Raw genomic sequence first — 18,766 nt, forward strand, 5'->3', positions numbered from 1 at the left:
AAAAAAAAAAACTCACCCTGAAACTCAGTTTCAGATGGTACCTAACACCACGGAAACTAGCGCTGATATGCCCAGAAGCCTCATCAAAATGCTGGAGAAGCTGCACCTCCATAGGCACATACCTCCACATGTGGTGGGAATGTCCCAAAATCCAACTCTTCTGGACATCAGTCATATAGGAAATATGCAAAATAACTAAGCAAGTATTAGAAGCCACCCAAGAATTGGTCCTACTGAACATCTTCTAAGATAATAATGCCCACTCACATAAAGAGCTCATAACCCACCTACTCTCAGCAGCCAGAAACATCATAGCCAGACACTGGAGAGACCTGTCAAGAGTAAAATAAAACTGCTCCCAAACAAGCCAGTAGCCAGATGTGAATGTAACAAAAGAGCATTATACATTAGAAGCTGAGGATTAATTCACATGCTTAATTAATTAATTTAACAAGTCTTACCCACTCGTTAAAATGCACATTCATATACAATCACAAAAGAATATGAGGCAGATAAATTATAACCAAGCAACAGAAAAACACACACATCCATATTGCCACTAAACTCTAACTAACAAAGGGCTGGGTGAATTACCAGGTCTTGAGCTGGTACCAAAAGTTCAACGGAATTGGTGCCATTCGTATCTCAGAGGGGTGGGAATTCCAAAGCTGGGCGGCCACCAGTGAGATGGCTTCGGCTAAATGCAGCACAGCCAGGCATGCCTCTCTTGCAGATCTTAGCAACTGGGCAGGTCTACATGAAATTGACTGCACTCTTAGAAATCTGGGGTGCAAGTTCAACAGGGCTTTATAAACCAATGCAACTGTGAAGCAAGCTCAGTAGCATATTGGCAGCCAGTGAAAAATGGTTATGTGCTCATGGTACGCTACCCTTGATAGGAAAGCTTGTCATAGCATTCTACTTGCCACAAACCAACTTCAAGGGTATAGAGTATATTATACGTATCCAATCTTCAGGTTACCAGCACATGGGCCACAGCTGTATATGTCCAGGGATGGAAAAACCTGGTGTACCAGGCATACACCATAGAGGACACTGGAACCTCTAGTGACACTAATGTATCTAGGGGCACTCCCAAGAGCCCCAGACTACACACCTGTTAGTTCAGAAGGACTGCCAGAAAAGAAAACCTACCCAATTCCTGGACCTGGTTATGGCCCACCCACATGACCGCTGTCTCGTCAGGATTCAGCTTCAACTTATTGGTCCACATCCAGCCAAACACTGAGTCCAGGATGTGCACAGCCTCACCCGACTCAGTGGATACAGAGAAACAGAGCTGAGTGTTTTAGAGGCAACGACAACATGGACTTGGCATCTGCTGGCATTTTGGAACATATAATTACCACAGACATCCGCCTTTGTGCTAACTTTTACTAGAGTTTGGGGTTTCTGGGCTCTTGTTTAGCTGGTGCTACCTACCGCCTATGTTATTTCGGCATGATGCAAAAACTGCTAGAAATGTGTAACAGTGTGTTTAGTAACTTATCTTGTATACCCTGATTCAACAGAAGACAAAGCAAATCTCCCCGTGTCTTTAGTCCTGAAATGTAACCTATAAGGGCATCTCAGTGACTGCAATGAAAACCAAGGCTGAAAATTAAGCTCTATGTTAAATTTGCTACGAAAGCAGAATCTTCAAAGAGAAACATTCAGGCTACCATCCTATAGCACAGGAATGGTGAATCTTTCATAGCTAGCTTTCCGAGAGCTGGGGGCCATTTTGTTGGAAGAGGAAAAATGGGCAGAAGAGGATGGGGCTCTTTCATCTGTATAATATAGCTATGTTTCAGCTGTACCAAATGAGGGGTGTTGTCTGTGGAAAGCTTACCGGGTTGGAAAGCAGGGCGTTCAGATTCCAGAACTGAGGTTCCCTATCCCTGCTAAGACGTTTACCTAGATCCTAGAATAAAGCCCCACTGAATGCCATGGAACTTACCTCTGGGTAAACATGCATGGGATTGCACTGTGCTGAACGTTTTGCTGCCTTATTTTATTTAAGCTTGGTTATGAAACATATAGGGACGTGGGTGGCGCTGTGGGTTAAACCACAGAGCCTAGGGCTTGCCGATCAGAAGGTCCGCGGTTTGAATCCCTGCGACGGGGTGAGCTCCTGTTGCTCGGTCCCTGCTCCTGCCAACCTAGCAGTTCAAAAGCACGTCAAAGTGCAGATAGATAAATAGGTACCACTCCGGCAGGAAGGTAAACGGCGTTTCCGTGCGCTGCTCTGGTTCGCCAGAAGCGGCTTAGTCATGCTGGCCACATGACCTGGAAGCTGTACGCCGGCTCCCTCAGCCAATAAAGCGAGATGAGCGCCACAACCCCAGAGTCAGCCACAACTGGACCTAATGGTCAGGGGTCCCTTTACCTTTACCTATGAAACATATAAACAGCATCTTTGGGCTTTTACTGTTCCTAAAACTGTGTTGCCGGTTGTATGAGAGTCTTATCATCAGTCTGAAATCCCTCAAGATAAGTTAGTAGGCATAATAAGTTGGTGTTAACATTTACATCCTTCAGTAATTTGCTTTTTTTTTTTTAACGGACTTGCAAAACTTATAATTTTTGGCTTATCCCAAAGCTTAGCACATTTTCTTGAAGAGTTGCAGTTATTTTACAGGATGTCTCTAAGGCATGTCCTAATTCCGGAGTTCTGCTAATTATCTCCCTAGGAGTGCTGTTCTTGCAAAATAATTAATATTCCAAATATTAAACAGCCTTCTGTTTGAATTTAAAAAGCACTGCCATCAAACAAATCACATTCTGGAAAATATGTCAACCAAGCTACAATTTTTATTAAATTCTAGAAAACAGCAATAACAGCTAAAGAAACTCTGATCATTTCCTCATGAAATAGCATGGAAATTTGTACAGCTAAGCTTTCGTACAGCATAAAAAAAATCTCAGAAAAAATTTTAATTACTCATAAAAGGCTACAAGTATCTTGGAAATATTTTATCAACTCACAGTGCCATCTTATGCATATTTAACTCAGACTCAAGCCCTACTGATTTCAATAGGCTTTATTGGAAGTATGCTCTATTTAATGTCTTACCTAATGAAAACTTCTGGAGAACTCAATAGCTTGTGATGCCTTTGTAACGTTTTGGCTACAATAAATGTCCCACCCCCCATAATGGGCTGACATGGCTACCTTTCTCCATGGCTCCATTTTCCAGCTGTGGACAAGAGGTTAGCGCAAGCAAAATGTATTTCCTGACTACCTAATCAAGGCTAAAGATGGGAGTAGGAGGAAGAGGAAAGTCTGTGTGCCCCTTACGTCCCCCTCTTTCCTTTTGTAATTGTCAGTTGACCAAAACCTCCCAGTGTGTGGCAGGAAACAGTTGAGCTAGGAGGACGAGGACAAGGAAGTCTCCTCCCTTTTAAGAGGTTCCTACCTCCTATTGTTCCACTGAAGGGAACTTCTAAATCATTTCAGGATGTCCTCTTGATCCTGAATGAAGACAGTGGTATACAGATAGCATCATAGCTATATAGACCTGGTGATATATTTTATACCTTTTAATGGCTACAGACATTTTATAATTTGCCCAAAGGCAGCATGTTTAGTTGTGTCACTCTCATAACAATTTGGCTTTTCAATGTTTTAAAGCAAATCTCTAGACCCAAAGCTTTCCAAACTTGTTGGCGACACACTTTTTAGACGTGCATCAGTTGGCGACATGGTAATTCTGTTTTGCTAGCAAACCAGGGGTTAGACCTTTCCCATCGCAACAGGAGCCCGGGGAGTGTTTCCACGACACACTGCAACCAACACACCAATGTGTCGCAACGCACAGTTTGGAAAGCTCTGCTCTAGACAAAGGCTTATCCGCTGAACATGTTTAGACTAACTAGTAGAACCAGGAACCAAGGCAATTTTAAAAATTATTTTATTTTATTTACTTTGTTTATATACCACCTTTGCTTCAAAAGGTTCAAAGTACAGTACACCATTTTAACATCACAACAGCCATGTGAGGTTGGTAAAACTGAGAAAGAGGGAGGGAGGGACCCAAGATCGTCCAGTGAGCTTCATGACCAAGTTGAGATTTGAACTTGGATTTCCCAATACTCTAACCACTTACAACACACTGGCTTAGTCACAGTCAATATGCCCCAAAAGTATTGCCCAGGTGCCCAAGTATTGTGCCAAGGTGATGACGGACTTTGCTGAATACTATAATTAAAAATCATGTTTGAGAAATGTTTGACTAAATTCATCCCAACAGCATTAGCAAGCTTTTCATAGTTCACTTCTACCTCTACCCACGTCAACATGGTAATGAAAAACCTCCCCTTTATGAATTAGCGATAAGACTTCTCTTTTCCTGTTCTCTATCTTAAAGGAGGCCAATAACCTTCATTCAAAGAGCTACTTCAATAAACGTAGATTGCGATATCTGACACAGGGCAGTATTGCTAGGGCGCAATTGACTTCACAGTGAAGTGTTCTAGGCTGGTACATCAAACTGGCTTATAACTACAGCTACTCTTTGAGCTCCTGGCAGCTGCTGGTTTTCAACAGCTCATGCAAGCTGACTTTCAGCTGTGCTGCAAAGGGCTAAATTATCTGCGCAACTGCTGATGCCATATGCTGAACTCAGCATGGATCAGCTTTTGGCACTTAGTCGCTATTGCAACCCAATGCCCCAGGGGGAAGACATAAAGAATCATTTCCTGATTCCAATAATAGAAAAGAACTTCAGTGGGAATAAAGAGGCCTATCTGCCCATTCTTTTATCATTGGCTATGGACTGGATCAAGCAATAGCATCATTAGGTAATTTCTACTTCTATTCATTATTCAAATGGTTTTGAAATTCTATCAAAAACAAGTCATTATCACCATCTTTTGATAAATGTATCTGATGACCTTTCAGGGGAAAGACATTATTTTGAAGTATGATTATGCAGTAGCCTTACATACAGACCGCGGACATGCTCTCTCTATGCTGAAGTATTTTAAAAGGTCAACACTCATAATTCTTTCCATGTATTCTACCAGAAATACAACAGAAATTAGTTTGGGGAGGGAATGCAGGATTCTCCGCCGACTAATACTGTCTAATCCTATGCATGTCTACTCAGAAGGAAAGCTGAATGAGTTCCCAAATGGGTAGAGAGGATCATAGCCTTAACGTGAATATGTGGTTTCTTGCTCTGCCAATGATGTCATTTGCATATTAGACAAAAACATGAAATGCACTGGAACCAGAAATTCCAAAAGCACCTGTTATTTTCACAGCATTTAATTCCTTCCCAACTGATGTAACGGAATAAATTGCTTTCTTACTTGTAACCAAACTAATAATCTCAGCTGAATGTAAGCTCTAGATAGTATCAAACCTTTCAATATTACTAAATGCTACACACCATGCTTTAAACATTGAAATATGAGAAATAAAATATGACCTTTTCAAAACTAAAGGTCACATGTACAGAAAATGGTCTGATACACAACCACTGCTTCCTAGTGCAATCCAAACTGTCAGCGTTGCAGTAGACTGAATGATACAATAAAGCACAGGGTCTTTTAATTTATGCACTCCTCACTAATGTGTTTAAGTGAAATAAATATGTTTTAGATAGCAATGAGGACATTTTCCTCAAGGGCAGTTTCAGTTTATCCCAATAGAACTGGCTGCTTGATGTACATACAGAGATCCTGTCTTTTCAAGACACTTTTATTCCCTGGGGAAACAGGGAGGAAAAACGTTTTCTTGCTTTGCTATACTGTAGTTTATTAAATTCTGCACTCAATTAGAAACCTGCGCTTTGGCAACTGTTCCTATGAAACCTGTTTCAGAAGGGCAACGGCTAGACAGCAAGCAGCTTCCTATGTACACTGCCACAGATACATGGTGTACAGCACCAGTGGTCTTGAAAACTGTGGAAATTCATTAGGGAAGGATTGCCTGGTCTCTGCTCTTTAAGGCCACCACTGCAAATGACCAGGGGGTGAAATGGCAGTTTCCAGCAAAGCAGAGTCAGGTGACCCAGGGACCCAATAAACCTGCTAGTTGCTCTGTAGGAGGAGCTTGCCACTCAGGACCAAGTCCAAGGTACGACTGTCAAACGGAATCCATTCCGGAAGTCTCTTCGACTTTCAAAACATTTGAAAACCAAATCGCAGCTTCTGATTGGCTGCAGGAAGCTCCTGCAGCCAATCAGAAGCCGCGGAAGCTTCGGACATTCGGGTTCCAAAAGAAGGTTCGTATACCAGAACAATCACTTCCAGGTTTGTGGCGTTCGGGAGCCAAAACGTCCAAATTCCAGGGCGTTCGACAACCAAGGTATGACTGTACTCCTGGTTAGAACAGGTACAGGTTCTGGGTGACGATTACACCTTTGTATAATTACACCTGCTTGTCTATGCTTAGAAAGCACAGATCCAAGCTAGTTTCCTGTTTGCCCCACTGTTTTCCCTGAAAAAAAACTGCTCTTTAGCACTGAATCAGAGCAATCTGGAGGAAACCCAAATTGATGTTTGATTCAATTCAGCGGTAAAGTTCAGGTTTTCCTGGGGGAAAGCAGCAAAAGCAGGAGTCTGGATGACCCCTAAGTTACAGACGGGGTTGCAGTACGCCGGAAGAATCAGGTTTGCATGCTGGGAGTCCTCCTGGACCCAGCTTTGTTCCTAGAGAGCCAGGTAGAAACTGAGGTCAGAGGAGTGCTGGTCACAGCTTAAGTGTATGTGCTAAATCACACATTCCTGGAACAGGAGGGCTTCCGAAAGGTATCTGCTGATACAAAATACTGCAGCTAGAGTTTGATGGGAAGCAGGTTTTGGGGACCATGTACCAGTAACTCTGTTATTACGCCAGCTTCACTGACTCGAGATCTGTTTCTTAATCAAAGCCCTAAATCAAAGGGCTCATAATTAGCACCAAAGCTCCTAAACAGTTTAGGACCGGAAAACTGGTTGCTAAGATCACTCCTAGTATAGTATTAGAATTTAGCAGTCAAACAGGAAACACAGGCAAAGTCACCTCTGAGCAGCGGTTGTAATGAGGGTTCAATACTGTGTTGGCTCAGTTCAATACTGTTTAGTACTCTCAGACATAGGTGACTTTGGTTAGCAATGTCTCATTGCATTTACGAAATCCGAGCTCTTCATCAGCATGCTTAAGAAGATAGAGGCTTCATTGCATATTTTGCTCATTTAGTATCATCCAAACTAATCCGAGCTTCCTAAGCACAGTTCTGCACTCTTCCCATGTCCAAGTGAGACTCTCCCCCCCCCCCATGCAATCCCCATGGAAATCTGCTCTTTAATGTTCTTAGCAATCTGCAGAAAACTCAAATTGCTGTTTGTTCCAATTTGGCGCTAAAGAGCAGGTTTTCCTGGAGAAAGCAACAAAAGAAAGTAAGTTTTCGGACACAGCCTGGAAAGTGCAGACCTAGAAAGCATGGGTGGATGAGCCCTAAGTCAAAGATGTTGTGCTCTACAGATTGGGGTACCTTTTCATTTTTTAAAGAAAGCATGTGTAAATCACCACACCCTGCTCCTTTATAGATTTCTAGCATCACCCATTTAGGCAGCAATGTAAAATTGCATAGTCTTTTCTCCAGCCAGATCAACTGATGTGCCACAGTGCTTTGACTCATTAACTCTCATGATTTTAGAGGAGACTTATGCGTGGTGCTTGTTGAGACATATTACAGCTTCCACATTCCTCTCTCTGTTAAAAGACATTGCTTTAATTCTAGGAGACAAATAAGAAGAATAAAAATGCACCCTCTGACCAAATAACACTGTGTAGTTCAAACAAAAATGAAATGTACTGGGCAATCCTTTCCAAACATGATTTCCATAAACCTGATTAACACAGAGGCTGAAAAGAAGCATGCCGTGTGTGTGTGTGTGTGTGTGTGTGTGTGTGTGTGTGTGTGTGACGGTAATGGGTAATCAGAAATCAGTATAAACGGGAAATGAACTTCCTTGGGTAGGTGCACAGTAAAAAAACGAAGAACTGCAAGGTGTGTGTGGCTCAAGTAGTTTCAGAACCGCAAAAGCAGGTCTGAGCTAGAACATCCCAGTAATGTTTTGCTACCACGTTTTCCTAAAATATTTGCCTTCCATTTGAAAGCCTGAAGCTCTTCCGTTTATTTTAGCCGAAGCTTGCTTAACAAAAGGAAACCGTCATGTACAAAGTAAATTAAAAAGCACAGGCTGCATAATATAAAGAAATCTAATTACTGCGCTGTAGTGTGTGCTGCATAAATTCTTCTGCAATTCGCTTCTACTCACTCTGCACTTCTGATCTCACAATTAGTGCAGTCGTATTCTGCTTCCCTAATGCAGACATTAAAGAACAAATAATAGACTTGAATGTAAGTGCTTCTTGTACAGGAAACTCATGGGGGAATTCTGAAGTGAGTCTATTATAATCCACGCTCACAACATTTTATTAACAGTTAAGAATGGAAATAAAAAGTTCAAGACAAATTGTCCTAACCACAGCATTCAGAAATGTATACATCCTGACCTAGTTCTGTAAGTTTGGTTGTACTACTGCTGCTGTTAACTGAATTTATATCCCACTTTTTCTCCAAGTACAGTGGTACCTTGGGTTAAGAACTTAATTCGTTCTGGAGGTGCGTTCTTAACCTGAAACTGTTCTTAACCTGAGGTACCACTTCTAATGGGGCCTCCCACTGCCGCCACACGATTTCTGTTCTCACCTTGAAGCAAAGTTCTTAATCTGAGGTACTATTTCTAGGTTAGCGGAGCCTGTAACCTGAAGCGTCTGTAACCCAAGGTGCCACTGTAGTCCAAAGCATTATATATAGTTAATCCCACCCATCTCATCCTCACAACAACCCTAGGAGGTAGGTTAGGTTGAGAGACAGTAACTGAACCAAGGTCAACCAGGAAGCAATGTGGCTCCTCAATCCTAGCCTGATAGTCTAATAATGGCACTGGCTGTGCAAAAGCTCTTCACAGAAGAATGAATCTTGTTTCCTGAGACTCACATGGAATACATGGTCTCAAAATCTTCAGTTTCCTTTTCTCCCACAGCCTTGCCAGCTTCATTAGATGTGATTCCTACAGACCTGCTTGATTACCACTAGAATTAGTGAAACGTAAGTGTAAAGTAGGGACAAGGGTGGTGCTGTGGGTTAAACCACAGAGCCTAGGACTTGCCGATCAAAAGGTCGGCGGTTTGATTCCCCGCTATGGGGTGAGCTCCCGTTGCTCGGTCCCTGCTCCTGCCAACCTAGCAGTTCGAAAGCACATCAAAGTGCAAGTAGATAAATAGGTACCGCTCCGGCGGGAAGGTAAACAGCATTTCTGTGCACTGCACTGCTCTGGTTTGCCAGAAGCGGCTTAGTCATGCTGGCCACATGACCTGGAAGCTGTACACCGGCTCCCTTGGCCGGTAAAGCGAGATGAGCACCACAACCCCAGAGTCGGCCACGACTGGACCTAATGGTCAGGGGTCCCTTTATCTTTAAGTGTAAAGTGTGTAAAAAAAAAAAAGGGACATGCAAAATATCCCGAGAAAAATCCTTTGCATCTCCCAGTAGCACTGGGAATGACCTGTATCCGAAACCTGCCTAATTTCATGCATTCTTCCAGACAGTATGAGCCATTCTTGTTCTCTAGACTACATCTATGGTCATTGCTCTCCCCTGTGAAGTGTGTGTGTGTGTGTGTGTGTGTGTGAGAGAGAGAGAGAGAGAGAGAGAGAGAGAGAGAGAGAGAGAGAGAGAGAGAGAAGAGGGGCTGGGATCAAAGTAGAGGAGATGTGGCTGTTAAATGGATGAGCTGGGGCAGAGGGAGGAAAATGCATTGCAGGGTGAGAAGAACCTGGAGGGAGAGAAGGAAGGTGCTGCCAGGGCCAGCGGGGAACTATAGTGGATGGAGTAGAAACAGATGGTACAATGGAAGGAGACATTGGAGTGAGCAGAAGCACAGCTCCTAGTTAAATGTAAGCACACGTTTAATGTCATTTGCAATTTGGGCATTAGTCCAAGAACTGGGAGATGAGTCATGCACGCAGATGTCCATCAACTTGTTACTTGTCCTCATCCCCAGCCTGGACTACTGCACTTTGTGTGGGACTGGCCTTGGCAATGGCTTGGAAGCTGCAGCTAGTACAGAGTACAATTGCTAGACTGGGAAGTGGGGCAGCCTGATGGGACCATGTGTTACCAGTCCTGAAAGTGCCACACTGGCTGCCAGCGAGCTACTAGGCCCAATTCAAGCTGTTAGTACTAGCACAAAAAACCTTGAATAGCTTGGGACCCAAATACCTGACAAAGAATCTTCCCCAATATCAGCCATCTTGGCCTTGATGATCAGGAGGGGAGGCCTGGTTAGCAATGACCTGTGGCAGGGCCTTCTTGGTGGTGGCTCCCTATTAGTGGAATGGTCTCCCTTCTGTCATTATTAGCATTCTGCTGATTTTTTAATTTAAAAAAACCATGCCTGAAAGATGCTGTTTTTGGTAACCTTGAAATTATTAGCTGTGATGGCATGTGGCTTTTTTTTCTTTTTCTTTTAATGATGTTAGATGTTTTTAATGTGTTTTTAAATACATATTCTTAATTGTTTTTAAGCATGTTTTGTTTTTTAACTGTATTGTTTTACGGGTTTGCTTTTTGCAGCCCTGGCCTCCTTTGGGAGGAAGGGCGAGTTAGAATGCAATAATAAATAAATATCAAGTGATGCCTTGCATGTGTGACTGGCCCATCGGACAGAGCTTTCACGTGACAGACAGAACTTCTATATTGCTTAAAACTCAATGCCTTTCAGTGCAATCTGTTCATAGATTTGGCTGCCAGTCATCCAATAGAGTAATCAAGTAATGCCTAGGTCAGGGGTCAGCAACCTAAGGCCCATGGGCCATAAGCAGCCTGCCGAGGCCGTTTGACCAGCCCACGAGCCACCCCCGAACTGAGTTGCCCGCTTGCGCGCTGTGCTAAACCAGCAAAGGGACTTGCTTGCACAGACATCAAAAATCGTGTCTGCGCAGACGCAGATGCGGAAAATTGCGGGCGGGTGCACTCACAATCCTGCCCACAGAGGGATCTCTGCGGGACCGATCCAGGCCAGGCAGGATAAACCTTGCTGACTCCTGGCCTAGGTGCACACCAGCCCTAAATCTCTTTGCTCGACCCGTAGGGAGGGCTATGCAACTGCAGGCAGAGGGAGGCACATCCAAAGCAATTTAAAGAAGGCAAAGTTGACTGAAGCCACCAGCTGTCTGTAAGGAGCAAGGTGAGGCAAGAGACATCAAATGATGCAACTGGCAGAGAGGTGGGCACAACACAGTCCTTACCACAACTAATTACAGGACAGGCTGTTCGGAATTAAGAACAGGGGCAGGTTCTGACTTGGTTTTACAGTGGAGTCTGATGCATTATAAACTGAGTCAGGAGATCTTAGCCCCAGAAGTGGCAGCCAAACGGCTCCATGGACTGTCTGTGCACTGGCAGCAGGCAAAGGAAGTTTGCTTCAGCAAAAACAGAAAGCTAAAATTCGGCCAATGAATACTGTTCTATGAACTCTGGCAGAACAGATGCCAAGCATAATTCTGAAGCATGAAACATACGTACGTGTGTCTTTGTGTGTGTGTGTGATAGATAGATAGATGATAGATAGATGAGAGATAGATGAGAGATTCCTGTTCCTAATCAGGGTCTTTCAAAAGTCCCCACAAACAGCAGCTATGCATGACTCAGGAAAATTCACAGGGTGAAAAATGAGGCCAGCACTTAGTCCTCAGGGGGCAGTCTGGCCCTGTGCAAATATTCTAAATACACAGGGGAAAATGTGTTTAATCATTACCTCTTTGTTTAACAAAACAGGATGAAAACTTAATCTTTGTAGTGTAAGGGAACTTCAAGTGATGTGGGAGTGAACTCTGCCATTTCCTGACAATCCTTGTCCCAGAATTGCTGATGTAAGACAAGAACAAAAGCGCACACAGTTAAGTGTGTCCAACTGTTTAGAATTACAAGGGGGTATCTGATAAAAATCAAACTATTGTATTCGGTTTCATTGTTAATTGCTAAACAAGATGACCTTTTTTGTTATTAAATATTTAGTGATTAATGAATGGGATTTGGCTCTTTCTATTATTTCAACCTACATTCTCTCATACATTTATGATAATTTTTAAGAGTATTGATCTGGAACTTCCCTCATTCAGGGAGTCAAAAACTTGCAATCATTTAATTAAATTTCTGCAAAATATGATAATACAGAGAAGATTTCCTTTGAGGATTAAGAATAATTATATGCAAATTTGCATTTAAAACGATAGCTAAAAACAGCACAAAGTATGAAACTTACACCACTCAGCCTGCGTGTATTACTTCAGGTCAATGATATCTCACTTTGAGCAAAGACAACAGAGAAGTAAAGAAAGCACAAGGCATTTGCTGACTTCTGTTTTAAAAAAAATTATTTGTCTACCTCAGCTGCAAGTTTTAAATTCTTGCATCCATTTGCAAAAGATTAGCCAGGTAGGTCTTTTGTTATACTGCAAATTATTTCACAATCTTTCCCCCACTTGTGATCTGCCATCCATTAAAAGCAGGTAATCCTTCTGCCTTCTTGCATTGTTCTACACTCAATTTTCAGTATCAATCTGTATCTTCATTGTCTTCCCCATCTCCTGGCCACCACTAACTTCCATGCATTGGCTCCCTAGACTTGAACATTGGTTTAAACTTTGGAACATAAGGGTGGTCATACCCCGTGAGTGTGTTTGCCACTCTGAACTCTATACAGTACAGTAATCTTATTGCAACATACTGCTGACCCTGGTCCTGGGCAATGCAACCTTCAACACTGCTATTTGCACAGATTCAAAGAATCTGTAATGGGATAAGGGGGCTGCTCGTGCGTAAGTGTTTAAGCCCTCCAAGCCTTGCCATCAGTTCCTAAACCCTCCCAGTCCGCGGAGCCATGGGTGCATGGCTACCTCAATCGCTGGCAGAATCCGTCAGTGGGCGCTTCCGGAATTTACGCCAACATAAGAGTTCCTTGACGGAAACTCTCCTTCTGGATTCTCTGCGTGACAGTTTCCTCCGCGGAGTGGGCGTCCCCAGCGGAGGTCCTGAGCCCTCCCCGCTGTTCTCACTGGAAACATCTTGGAGCCATTCCTCCGATTGAGTTTCTGCAGGAACTCTCCCTCTCCCCCTACTGGTTCCTTCCTCCGCATCCGAAGGTCTCCTAGCCTCCTTGAGCCCTTCCACCACCTGACTCTCCGATGGCAGTTCCCTGACAGAATCCTTCCTCTTACCTTATGGCAAATACAGTGGTACCTCTGGTTAAATACGCTTCAGGTTACATACGCTTCAGGTTAGACTCCACTAACCCAGAAATATTACCTCGGGTTAAGAAATTTGCTTCAGGATGAGAACAGAAATCGTGCTCCGGCGGCGTAGTGGCAGCAGGAGGCCACATTAGCTAAAGTGGTGCTTCAGGTTAAGAACAGACCTCTGGAACGAATTAAGTACTTAACCCGAGGTACCACTGTACATATTTATAAACAAATGCTCCGTAAAACAAAGTTGTTGTTAATTGGAAAATTCAATGGAAATATTGCAGTTCTCAAGTAGGACTGCATTAAATGGCCACCCAATTAACTTGGGGGGGGGGCATATACAGTGCTTAAGGCCTCATCCTGTTGACTGCCTTTGTTTCCCTGACATTCCACCCCTTTTCCCTTTTATATTACAGAGTTCTTTTCTCTCTCTCGTGGTCAGTCTCAGAGAATCAAGGATCTTGCTAATATCACTGGGGCAGCCTTCAAGAAGCATTGCCCAGAAACGAGCATGTATGTGTATTATCTTTCAACACAATTCCTGGGAAAGAAAAATCACTGAAAGGGCTGCTTTTTTATTCTTTGGAAATGCTTCATCAAAAGTGCCTCCCTTTCAGTTTAGCTTCCACTGTAAGTCCTTCTATGCTGAATCACGAATCTTCAAATACGTTATATTTAAAAAATGCCCTTTCTTCCCTTTCTCCCTTTTTGTTATTATTTCTGAGCTTCACAGGACCTTTGGATGCTGCCAGTTTGAGGCACAAAAAGCAACTTCTGGTGGATAGGTGCAGCAGGTAGATGCACAAGACCCGCTGCAAAATGGATTGTACTGTGCTGATTGTACTGTAAATCCTTTGGAAGCACAATATCCCTGCCATGTATTTGAAGCTAAATAAAATGGATAAAACAGGGAGGGGAGAACCATGTACAGCACATTGAGCTCTTTGGAGGAAAAGGTTAATACAGTGGTACCTTGGGTTACAGACGCTTCAGGTTACAGACTCCGCTAACCCAGAAATAGTACCTCGGGTTAAGAACTTTGCTTCAGGATGAAAACAGAAATCGTGCTCCGGCAACAGCGGGAGGCCCCATTAGCTAAAGTGGTGCTTCAGGTTAAGAACAGTTTCAGGTTAAGAATGGACCTCCAGAACGAATTAAGTTTTTAACCCAAGGTACCACTGTAATAATAATAATAATAATTCATACTATTGTGTATATATAATGCTAATTGTCTTTTTTAAGCTGCCTTGGTAGGGCATATAAGGACTTTAAATAAATCAGCAGATATGCTGTGATACCACGTGCTGCAAAGTTTGGTCCCGTATTCTTCCATATTGAACTGCACTACATGAGCTAATCTCATGATTCTCAGTTCTGGTAAGCGTATTGGCGTGCAGACAGCATACCTGCCATTTATCTTGCAAGATATTCGTACGCTAAAATCTTGACATCCAAGTAGGGAAAGAACCCTTGTGAAATGCCCAAATTCTGCCTCATCTCTCTCCTTTTCTCACACTTGTATCTGTTCCTATTCCTCTGTTAATGACTTTGTTCTCCTGTCTCCTTCCCCCCTTTCTCATCCAGTGCAAATCTCAGGGCTGCTGGAAAGGAGGAGCTAATGCATGATGACAGGAAGACCGGAAATAAGAGTTCTTCCCTTGCCACCTGCACTTGCTAACATCTAAGCATGTATATAAGCCCTTTGTACAGCCAGAGAGGGGGAGGGATGAATGCCAGTCTTTAAATGCATTTCAAAACTTTGGAAAAACTACAACTCTTGCTCAGATATGTAAAGATCATTTAAGATGTAGGGCTGCTTGATTTTTAATGAAATGTTTAAAAGGATTCCCACGTCAGTTCAAATTACCAGACATGTACATACATACACGCCAGCAATGAAATGGGATCCGTACAAAATGCTTCTCTATTCTCACCACTTCTCCTATTTAATTAAATTCAAGCCCATTTGCATTTCTCGCATTTGCATGAACTTTGTACTTCAAAGGCTGATTTTCTGATTAGTGCAGCCTAGCTCCCATTAGTTGTATAAACAACTAGGAACCGAAATCAGAGCAATCTGTCTTGACTTAATTTTTAGTCTCTGCATAGGGAGTTCTTCACAATCTCTTCCCTTGTGGTTTGTTTCCTTTGGTTTGGTGTAATTAATCTTTGATGATTTGCCCATCTAGTATGGTCTTTACTGAAGAAAAGGGCAGGGTTCCTTTTCCCTTCCAGTAGGAGCAAGTATTTTGAACTGGTAAGAAAATCAGGGTAAGAAATTTAGAGTAAGTGGATTGAAATTAATTCAATAAATATAAAGTTTTCTGAGCCATCGTTGATCTGCTCCAGATAATTTTATCCACAAAATTACATGAGAGAGACTTTGTTGGTCTTTAGCTCAAATTAATTCTGCTCATCTACAGCACATCCCAATGTAATCTGAGCCAATTACAACTTCTTCCAGCAAAAAAATACAAAGGCGAGGGCTGAGAAGGCCATGCAATTCCTGGTTTCACTTTTCAGGAGGAGGCAACACAGAATAATTTGCATGAAAGAAGTCTGGATCAATTACTCTTTCAAATCATTGCCTAGTCTCCATTTATAAACATCAGAACATAAGAAGAGCCTCCTAGATCAGACCAATGGCCCATCAAGTCCAGCCTTCTGTTTTCACAGAGGGCAACCAAATGCCTATGGGAAACTCCCATGCAGAAACTGGTATTCAGAAGTACAGTACTGCTTCCTCCAACTGTGGAGAACCCAACAAAGCAGAGAAAGGTCTGTTGATTCTTAATAGCACTTCAGAGGGGACACTGGGTTTTTCTATACATATTATTTAAATACAAAAAATACGCAACTTCTGAATTAACAGGGGATATCAGTGCACAGTTCAATGAAACTGGCCCGTGCAATAATTCCCTTCATTTCAGCTCTTGTTAATTAAAGACGCTGGAGGAACTCCACCCAATTTCCTGCTTCCCGCTACCCGGCTGGAAGAAGCACAACAGTAGTTGTTAAATCAAAAGTGTCTTGCAGCCTAATGTTTTCCTCCACGGTAATGCTTTTTAAATGACTTCCAAGCAGGAATTCCTCCTGAAAGTGTTTACGCCATAGGTTTCTCCGATAGAATGCATGGAAGCTATGCAAATGTACTTGGGATACAGAATTTCTGTTTCATTAGCAAAGGAGTTTGATTCTTGAAGGCCGGGGGTGGGAGGTCAATGGAAGAATGAACAGGATTATGTTTATAATTGTGGGCCTTTATGAAATTAGTGCCAAGCTCAAGGTCTTAAGCAGCATTACACCACACATTCTTCAGTGCTAAACCTGTAAGCCTAGAATTTTATTATTTACTTCCATACTGCACTCTTACCAGGGCCTTTGACTTACTGATGGAAAAGCTGGGAAGATTTAGCAAGAGAAGGGATAATAAGCATCAAGAGTTTTGAAATGGGCATATTCATTGCTCAAGTACTTTAGCACATTCTGTTAATCCTGCACACAGGTTCCATCATGAAAATAGCCCTGAACTCACAAATCTATCAACAATAATACATTAATTGGTTGGCTTCTAAAATATTGTGCAATATTTCATCATTCTATTACTTCTGTATAGCCTCTGGGATTTGGCTACTTTAAATATATTTGTTGTTTCTGTTTTTTGTTGTTGAGGTGATAGCCTGGGTAATGGGCCACTGAGAGAGCAAATGAAGAGGCAAATGGGTAGCCTCGCCCCTTCCAACTCACAAATAGTTAGAAAAACAAAAGCAAAGTTGAGAATAGGGAGTTTGTGGAGAAAATGTGAGCCAGAAGAAAAGCAGAAAGCTGGAGAGCCAGAGAGATTATTGATTTCTGTTTGAATCCAAGGCTGTGGCTAGCGGGAAGCAATGCCCTCTTGGGGTGTGAATGCTGTGAACCCCTCCATCATAGGCTCCGATTGTATATATGTGTAAATAAAACATATCTCATAAAGACACCAGAGTCTCTGTTGTACCTCATTCCAAAGGAAACTTGTACCCTGGGTAAACTCCTGGAGCCCCTGGAATCTCGTGTTGCTCAGAGATTGGGGTGTCATGCAACAATATACACTGCCCAACAATGTGGTCCACAATCTACAACATTCAAAGACTGCATATCTTTTACAAAAACATTTGGAAGCCATGTCAGATTTGAAGAGGCAGCTCTCAGAAGAACAGCATGTAAATACATAATTAAAGGATGCTGCTTAACACAATGCATGATTCTCTATTGCACAATATGCAGGCAGGCAGGAGTAGAGTTATTTGGCACCTGGGCACCTGGTTCCCATCACACTAAACATTTGGCAGTCGTAATGTACAGAGAACTGCAGCAGGGCTCACAGGACGGACCTACTCCTGGTTACCCTTATCTCTAAAACCAGAAGCAGTTTGGCCTTGGTTCTAGGTAACAACCAATAGCCACAACCAGGCTTTGCATAGAACAAAACACAAAGAAAACCAGCACGCATGAACCAGTCCATGCTGCAGGCAAATTGCCGGAAGGTAAAATAAATAAATAAATTTATTTCAGTTATTTAAAAGTAACCTTTCTCAAAGTGGTTGTTATGAAATGAAGCAGTCAGCAGAACTCACATTTTCAAAGTGATTATGCAAAGATAAAAATTCCACGAAGCTCTGTATGTGTAAGTAAAGAATAAATCGAGCACAGCACATCAAGTCTTTCTTCTGAATCACAACTGAAGGCATGCGAGTTATACCCGAAATGTCTCCAAACCTAGTCAAATATTGAGATGCCAGGATTTACCGAACGAACATTGCAATTCGCTTGGCAGATGTCAATTTACACACACACATTTCCCATCTGCAGATTTTGCAAATTAACATTCACATCCTAAGCCTTGAAATACCAACAGATGAATGTGTCATCTGTTCCAGAAAGCAATACGGTTCCATGCAAATGCACTGGCATAAGTGGTCAGGGTATGTCAGGATCAACCAGGAGCTTCTTAGGCTATGTGCTGATGTGCTTCCTGGCAAACTACATCAAGGCTGAAAAGCAGAGGAAAAAATGGCAATACAGTACTGCTCTCCCAGGGCCCCAGCATATCAGGTTGGCAACACACTGCAGGTAGCCCATTGATTCTTCCTAACCTGGCTTAGCTATAAATATTTATAGGTCAGGTCAAAAGATAAGGTCTAAAACTCCTGCTGGCCTGGTGTGCACATTGCTTTAAATCAAGGGCAGGAAACATTTCTAGCCCAGCAGGCCAAGTCTGACCTGCAGGTACAGACATCAAGAGACCTTCTTTTTGCCTGTAGAATTCGGAAGCCCTTCTCAAAGTGCCATATTATGTAGCACTTTAAGTGGGGCTTCTGACAATCAGCAGCCCCGTTGAGAACACTGTACAATATAGCACTTTGAGAGGGGCTTCTGAAGATATTTCCCCTCTCAAAGGACGGTCTTGTCCTGATCTTTGAA

General features: G+C 42.7%; 1 protein-coding gene and 1 long non-coding RNA gene across 3 annotated transcripts in view; one reads left to right on the forward strand and one right to left on the reverse strand.

Moving 5' to 3' along the window:
- Positions 1-18,766, reverse strand: part of CHN2 (chimerin 2) — a 157,011-nt gene that overhangs the window by 111,797 nt on the left and 26,448 nt on the right. The window lies entirely within an intron of this gene.
- LOC309353867 lies at positions 6,251-16,012 on the forward strand. 2 transcript variants are annotated; one of them, XR_014162094.1, is made up of 4 exons: positions 6,262-6,316; positions 11,841-11,935; positions 13,723-13,936; positions 14,903-16,012. It is a non-coding gene; the product is annotated as an uncharacterized lncRNA (long non-coding RNA). The 2 variants fall into 2 exon arrangements; XR_014162093.1 differs by lacking the exon at positions 11,841-11,935 and having other exon boundaries at positions 6,251-6,316.

The sequence above is a fragment of the Podarcis melisellensis genome (genome assembly GCF_964234715.1).
Source record: "Podarcis melisellensis genome assembly, chromosome: 12".
NCBI lineage: Eukaryota > Metazoa > Chordata > Lepidosauria > Squamata > Lacertidae > Podarcis > Podarcis melisellensis.